The following is an 8,618-nucleotide window of genomic DNA, read 5'->3' as shown; positions in this document are numbered from 1 at the left end:
TGTTGGTGGGAATGCAAATTGGTGCAGCCACTATGGAAAACAATACGGTGGTTCCTCAGAAAACTAAAAATAGAATTACCAGTAAAGCAACTATCCTCCAATTAAAAATAAATTTAAAACAATAATAAAAAACAAACAAAAAAATTACCATATGACCCAGCAATCCCACTCCTGGGCATACATCCAAAAGAAACTCTAATTCCTATGTTCATAGCAGCACCATTCACAGTGTTCTCAAGACATGGAAACAACCTAGATGTCCACTGACAGATGAATAGACAATGAAGATGTGGTGTGTATGTACAATATTTTCCTTTCAATAGTCTGACTTCCACAACAATCAGGTAAAGTGGTTCAAGGAGAAGTTATCATTTCTTACCATTTTATAAATAAGAAGCACCAGATTCTGCAAAGAAAATTACAACTGTGCTCCACAGAGCCATTGGCAGGGGTTATTTCACTTACTTTACTTACTGAGAAATCAATCAAGAAGATTTACCTGATTTTACACACAATCATCACTGCTGGCTTAGACTAGAATACAGATGCCCTGATTCTCATTATAATATTCCTTATGACGTTGGGGAATAGGAGAATTTTGTAACGTGTTAGTCAACTGAAGAATGACCCAGCCAATTCCCCAAGTACTATTCAGCCCACAGATGTGATGACTATCTGGTCAGGCATTCAGACAACCTGTTTGCTTTATCGAGTGTAGAGAAGGCATACATGCATTCGGTTTGGCATATATACACTTCAGTTAATTTTCATTCTAAATTTTAGAGATGGCTAAAATCTGCCCAGAAAATTATCTGTGATTGAACTATCATCTAGTCAGAAAAAAAAAAAGAAAAAAATCTAAGCTTTCTAAAGATGACCCAGAAGATCACAGTAGTATGAGGGAAAGAGGGGTGGATGAGAAAGGAAGAAATGCTTCTTTGTTCCTAAGTAGCCTGTAACTGTGAGTCACTCAGTCATGTCCAACTCTTTGTGACTCCATGGACTGTAGCCTGCTGGGGTTCCTCTGTCCATGGAATTCTCTAGGCAAGAATACTGAAGTGGGTAGCCATTCCCTTCTCCAGGTAGGGGATCTTCCTGACTCAGAGGCTGAACCGAGGGCTCCTGCATTGCAGGTTCTTCACTGTCTAAGCCACCCAGATAACTAGTGGGAAGCTGCGATACCCACAGTTATCCAAAAAGTACAGAATAATAGAGGTATACATCTTACGGTCATTATACACCACTACTGAATAAGAGAATGTCAGAAACATGAGAAAAATCTGTTGTCCACAGAATGGAATTTAATGTCAAGGTGGCCTTTCCCATACTTTTGCAATGAAGTTTTCCCTCTGGACCCTCCTCCCTGCTGCATAGTTCCAACTTCATCTCCATTCGGTTCTCTCCCCATAACACTCCTTCACCCACGTCCTTAGCTTACTTTGATATTTTCTCTCTTCTAATAGTCTGTAAAGTCCTCTGCAGGGACCATGTCTCCTTCTCTCCCTAATTCCATAGTGCCAAGCATGGTATATTTCATTGAAAGGACACAGTCCAGTTCAGTTCAGTTGCTCAGTTGTGTCCAACTCTTTGCGACCCCATATGAATTGCAGCACGCCAGGCCTCCCTGTCCATCACCAACTCCCAGAGTCTATTCAAACTCACGTCCATCGAGTCAGTGATGCCATCCAGCCATCTCATCCTCTGTCATCCCCTTCTCCTCCTGCCCCCAATCCCTCCCAGCATTAGGGTCTTTTCCAATGAGTCAACTCTTCACATGAGGTGGCCAAAGTACTGGAGTTTCAGCTTCAGCATCAGTCCTTCCAATGAACACCCAGGACTGATCTCCCTTAGAATGGACTGGTTGGATCTCCTTATTAAATAACACAAAACACAGCCATGACTTCCATTTATGGAATAACGTGTACCAGGCATGTAAGTGTTTTACCTAGTTTATTTTTATCCTTTTAGCAATCCATGATGTCTTCAGTATCATTTTACAGAGGAGCAGATAGAAGCTTGAGGAACTTAAACAACTTGCCCAACATCACCTAATGAGTAAGGAGCAGCTCAATTCTTTTTTTTTTTTTGATACAAACTCTAGAGTAACCTACATACTAATCTTGGCTGCCTCTCTGTACTATTTCATTATAAAATTGAAAGGAAAGAGCTGGAATGATGAGACAGAGTCAGACAAGCAGCCACTTGCATTAAGGAAGCTGGACCAGTTGAGCGGCCAGCAGAGTCCACATTCTTACTGTGTACCTGGGTATTAGAGGGTGGGCAGGTATCTGTGGGAAGGAACTCATTTCAGACCTTAAGCTAGTTCCCATCCCCTTTTAATACCAGACAAACAAACTGAAAAGGAGCTGCCCCGTGCTCAGATGTACTGCATGCTAATCCTGTACTCCTTGGGAGAAGAGAAGCAGTAGGAAATGTTTTCTACAAGTCTTTTCCTGGCAGACAGAGAGCTGAGTCAGACAGTCGGCTGAAATTGTGAAAGGGTAGACAGGCAGCTTAACAGAGGGTGGTGCAGGTTTCTTGTTACTTAGCCTTTCCCAGGAGCTGGGGAGCAGGATGCTCGCACCACAGTGAGAGCGGATATTTAGAAAGAGTGGGAGGTGTCCTGGTGAAGGAGAAATATGCCAATTTGGAAATCCAAGGTCTTGAAGTTGTTGAAAAAGCTATTGAAATGACGACAGCGAATACAATGGGGTGTGGTTTAGTAGAAACGGGCACTAGCCTTGAACTTAGGAAATTGTACCTTTGAATTTCAGTGTTGGAACAAACTTTTTTGAAATGTTAATTAATATGAATTTGTTGCCAGAATTTTGCTTCATTCCTCATTTCTTCCCACATTCAATCAGCTAAGCATTCTCCATCATTGCTGTGGAGATGAAGTGACAGAAGAAAGCAGAAAAAGCAAAGGGAGTCGGTTGTTGGTTTGGAGTTTAGCAACCCACACATTATGCCTCAGCTATAGATGCATGAAGTTTTGAAAGAATATATGATATGGTGATGATATAAATGATAAGAGAAAGTTTACCTTGAAGACAAAAGATGGGTTCCAAAGGCTAAAAACAAAAAGATAAAAGAGACTTAGAAGACTGTTGGACAAAGAATGAGAAGAAATAGCCGGAGAGACCTTAAGAACAGAACCGAGTCAACATCCAAAAATGACCAGTGTCCATCTGAGCAGGACCATGTGTAACCAGGGCCCAGGAATAGAAGCTACAGCCTTCAGACATGAAGTCTTACATGCTGCCTGTACTGAGGGGCTATGCTGAGGTCCTTCCTTTGACAGAAGTTAGCATCTAGCACACTGATAATCAAGCACAAGCGAAAGCCATGGATACCCTGGCCCATAAGCTTGTTCGATCCCCATCCAGCATATCCTAGAATTGTCGAGTGTTTTTTAAAATGAAACAATTGTATTCAAATTCTCCAAAATTTATACTCAGTATGTTGTTTTCAACATGTTTCATTTTATAAAATGGTTGCATTGTTTCACTTTTCTTTTATAGTTTTCTTTTATACTTTTTCTGTACAGTTCTTCAATAGAAGCCAGCGTCCTGAATTGCTCAGTTAGAAGCCCCTGTTTAAATTTCTTCCCAATATCCATGGCCAACCTCTGTCTTCTAAATGAAACACTTTTGGTCTTTTGAATCCCTGATAGGGTGAGACTGCATTGTTACCCATAACCACACGGCCTAGTTCAGAATCAATCTTAGCATCAGTTTTGCATTTCTAATCAAATTTACAATCCACCTTTCAGTTTCTTCTGGAGTTACGTTCGGTTTACCTGCCAACATGTTAATGGTGGTACACTGATGGATACAGTGTATTTTGAGACAAAAAATTCAAATATAAAGAGTTCGGCATTTTCAATGAAATCCTCAAGTCACCAAGAAGAAATCATTCACTAGCACTGACTCATATTTCCTCAGCTTTTTCTGAGCCCTACCAAAGTCAAAGTTAACATATAAATATTATACAAACTCTGTAACTGGGTTTTTATATGTGTAGGATTCCTGTTGAATAATTTTGACCAGATCTTTTATTAATAGTACCTGCCAGCGTTTTTGAACATCTTTGTTTGCATGACTACTGGTAAAGAATCCACCTGCAATGCGGGAGACCTGGGTTCAATCCCTGGGTTGGGAAGATCCTCTGGAAAAGGGAAAGGCTACCCACTCCAGTATTCTGGCCTGGAGAATTTCATATGCTATACAGTCCACGGGGTCGCAAAGAGTCGGACACAACTGAGTGACTTTCACCTTCACTATGGTCAAAAAGCATAGAATATGTAGATACATTGTATAAAGCACGTTAAGATACTGTGGCTCACAAAGGAAGAAATCAATAATGCTATTAGAATCTTTGGGGGTGATTGAAGAAAACAGAGACCAGTGAATGAGCTGTATTTGCTACTGAAGAGACTGAAGTGGCAAACTCACAGAATTATTATCTATGATCTCTTTTAGCCACATAAGGTCTTACATGGCTGCATCCCAATTCCGCATGAAGACTTCGGAGGCCGGTTTCCCCCAGGGTGATCTCAAAGCATTTCTATCCATTGTGGGAACCAACACTCTAAAAAAGTAAAAATATTCTGCTGCTCCAGAGTAATTTCCACCTTTATATTGGAACTTTGCATACCAGCAGAGTGGATCTAAATATAGAATTGTCAAGTCTACATCAGCCTCCTGGGACACTTGTATACCAAAGAAATAGATACTTAGAGGGGTTGGTAGTTTAGAAGAAAAACTCTCCCAATACATGGACTTACCAGGTGGGAATGAAGAAAGTCTCCAGGGATTTCTCCTGTAGCTGACAATCAAAAAAATAGTTTACCCTCTATGATTTTCAGAATAATGATCCCCAGTGACACCTGCATTCTAATCCCTATAATCTGTGGATATGTTGCTTTATATAGCAAAGGAGACTTTGCAGATGTAAGTGAGTTTAGAATTTTAAGACAGAAAGATAACCCTGGAATATCCTGGAGGATCCAATGTAATTATAAGGGTCCTTATAACAAGAAGGTAGGAGTGTCAGAGTCAGAAAGGGAGCTATGTCAATGGAAGGGGAAGTTGGAGTGATGTAGGACTGTGAACCAAAGAATATGGGTATTCTCTACAACCTGAAGGCAAAGAAATGCATGTTCTCCTAGAACCTCCAGAGGGAAGCATCTTGTTAATAACACAGAATCTTGAGCCTTTCTCTAGATCTACGAAATCAGATTATCTGAATTTGGGTCCAGACTTATCTAATTTTTAACACTATTCAGGCTATGCTATATAGTCAGTCTATACTAGCCCACGCACAGCAGGTTGAAAACCACTGGATCTAAACTGACAGATCAGTCTCTGAGACCACTATCACATTCAGAAATGTTAATGTCCTTTACCACATGAACACCAAGTGGTCACTCAGTTTTATAAAAACACTTAAAGGGATCATGATGTCATCACCTCTTGAATAATACAGCTTCCATTTATTGAATATATCCTAAGACAATCAATGTGCTAATATTTTATGCATTATCTCATTTAATCTTAGAGCAACATTATAAAACAAGTATTGATGATATAAGTCGTGCATGCTAAGTTGCTCGAGTTGTGTCTGATTTTTTGCAACCCTATGGACTATAGCCCACCAGGTTCCTCTGTCCATGGGGTTCTCCAGGCAAGAATACTGGAGTGGGTTACTGTGCCCTCCTCCAGGGGATCTTCCCAACACAGGATTGAACCCTCGTCTCTTGATTCTCCTGCATTGGCTGGTGGGTTCTTTACCACTGGCGCCACCTGGAAAGCCAAGACTAAAAATGATCTAGGAACGTTAACTGTAACAACATGGAAAGGGCAAAAGAATGGTTAACATGTAACTGGAATTGCTGTTTTTGATGCAACTGGGGAGGAGGAGACAGGATCTCAAGCCAGTTCGACTCATTCCTACCAAGGTACCGATGTGAGGCTTCCCTTCCATATCACCTCTCCTCACAGGTGTTCAGAAGGCCTCCTGTCATCTCAGCAACATCTTAGAATATATCCGCTAAAAAAAAAAAAAAAAAGTTGTTTCCATACAGGGAAAGTAGAATAGAGCTGAGCAAAGTTTTGGTCCCAAAGAGCTGTAATTCTCAGAGGACACTGACCAGCACTTTGCTAGTGTTTCATTAGGAGGTCTTTACAAAACGTGAAGAGGACAGTATGGCATCGATGACTTATGACAGTGGTTCAAATGCCTAATGTGATCCCGTGATGTACATTAATGATCTGACTCTCACCTTGTGATAGAGGATGTCTCCCTATCGATAGTTGATGGGCCTTAGTGCCAATTCCACAGCACCCCCTCTCATTCCCTTGGGTACTGTGAGCCCAGACAGGCTAGGCTTCACCAATCTCCTCTCTCAACACCATCTTGCTGCCACATCTTAACTTCTAGCCCATGGGATTTTTATTTGATATTAGGAGGCAGTGCTACATGACTCCTATTCTATTTCCAAACCAACTGCTTCAGCATATACTTTGTATTCTACTTCCTTCCAGACATTCTGGCTTTTGCTTCTAAAAGCCAGACTCAAAATCCTTTTTCTCAAAGTACTTTCGCAGCCTTGAGTTTCTAAATTCTGATAGTATAAACTGGCAGTGGATGTATGAGGTTCAAGGGCATGTAGAAGAGGGGAAAAAAAGAGGGCTCTATATACAATGTTGCAATATACTATTCTCCTCCATAACCGTAATTCCCAGGGTCAAGTAGGCAATAAGTGAAGCCAGTAATTATACCCCTCTCTCTCTAAGGAGTGAGTTACCGTTTCCTTCTCCAAGGGATCTTCCTGACCCAGGGATCAAACCTGGGTCTCCCAAATTGGAGGCAGACGCTTTAACCTCTGAACCACCAGGGAAGCCCTCTCTCTCTAATGCCAAAGTCTAAATAACATCTAGTTATTCATTGGACATCTCTAACTAGTGAACTCAAGCCTAAATGCCGGCTAACTCTACCCATCGGTCTTGGATGGGTACGAGACAGTTAAAAGTTCCTCCTTTCCCAGGACAATCATTAAGATACCTGAAGATAATTACTCGGGCATCTGAGTCATCACTGAGCTAAGTTACCACCAAGTTCTTTCTACTCTTCTTTACACACATGGGGTTTCTTATTTTTTGTTGTCCTGGACCTACTTTTGAATATGTACAATTACTTCATGTGTCCCTCTTGACTTGTGACTTTCCTAAATAAGTTGTGTCATCACAACTAGGGAAATCCAAAGTCAACTACAGAAATTCTCTGATCTTGTCCCCGACACCAGATTCCTAAAGTGAAGGGTAAGTGTACCTTGCAGCATGTGTGCAGATTTCTACTTCATCTGTCTGCCAGATATTTATAAGCTCAGGGAAGACATGTGGGATTAATTTAGGGTGTGCCTCAACTTCTCCCTAGAGCCCAAAGAGCACTCACATGACCAGGGCATACAGAAGTTGATAAGCCCAGGAAAAAGCCTTGTGAATGTATAACACAGCAGTCGATTTAGTGATAAAGAGAATGTGAAGTCAGCACAGGGAAGCCCCTACTTCAGAAACCTCAAGTTGGAGGACAGCAAAAGATAAGGTGGGCCTGTTTGCAAAATAATACAGTGAAAGGGGCAGGAGTCTGTAGCTGATCTACCAATAACTTTCTTTGGGACTTTGAACAATCATTTAACACTCTGGATTTTATTCTTCCCATATGTAAAATAATACAGTTAAACTAGAGTGGTTTCTAAAAATATTTGATTATGCACTTCGATCAGAAAACCATTTCTGCTGATGCATGTGAAATTATGTATATTTTGTTTATTTATAAAGATGTCCATTTCATCATAGGGACCAGATGCAAAGGTAAGAAGTCAAGAGACATGTGGAGTAACAGACAAGTTTGGCCTTAGAGTGAAAAAATGAAGCAGGGCAAAGGTTACCAGAGTTTTGCAAAGAGAACACACTGGTCACAGGAAACACCCTCTTGCAACAACACAAATGATGACTCCACACATGGACACCACCAGATGGTCAATACCAAAATCAGACTGATTATATTCTTTGCAGCCAAAGATGGAGAAGCTCTATACAGTCAGCAAAAACAAGACCAGGAGCTGTGGCTCAGATCTTGGGCTCAAACAAGACTGTGGCTCAGATCATGGGCTCCTTATTGCCAAATTCAGACTTAGATTGAAGAAAGTAAGAAAAAGCACTGGGCCATTCAGGTATGACCTAAATCAAATCTCTTACAATTATACAGTGAAAGTGGAAAAAAAAATCAAGGGATTATATCTGATAGAGAGTACCTGGATGGAGGTTCATAACACTGTACAGGAAGCGGTGATAGAAAAACATCCCCAAGAAAAAGAAATGCAAAAAGGCACAATGGTTGTCTGAGGAGGCCTTACAAATAGCTGTGAAAAGAAGAGAAGTTAAAGGCAAAGGAGAAAAGGAAAGATATACCCATCTGAATGCAGAGTTTCAAAGAATAGCAAGGAGAGATAAGAAAGCCTTCCTAAGTGATCAGTGCAAAGACATAGAGGAAAACAATAGAATGGGAAAGACTAGAGATCTCTTCAAGAAAATTACAGATACCAAGGGAACATT

At 40.8% G+C, this 8,618-nt stretch overlaps 1 pseudogene; it reads right to left on the bottom strand.

Moving 5' to 3' along the window:
• Window positions 1-3,523: 3,523 nt before the first annotated feature.
• LOC133252144 (eukaryotic translation initiation factor 3 subunit E-like) lies at window positions 3,524-4,507 on the bottom strand (annotated as a pseudogene).
• Window positions 4,508-8,618: the final 4,111 nt, after the last annotated feature.

Source organism: Bos javanicus, chromosome 7 (assembly GCF_032452875.1).
Source record: "Bos javanicus breed banteng chromosome 7, ARS-OSU_banteng_1.0, whole genome shotgun sequence".
Classification (NCBI taxonomy): domain Eukaryota; kingdom Metazoa; phylum Chordata; class Mammalia; order Artiodactyla; family Bovidae; genus Bos; species Bos javanicus.
Note: the sequence above shows the minus strand (reverse complement) of the source record. Positions and strands in the feature narration are given on the sequence as shown.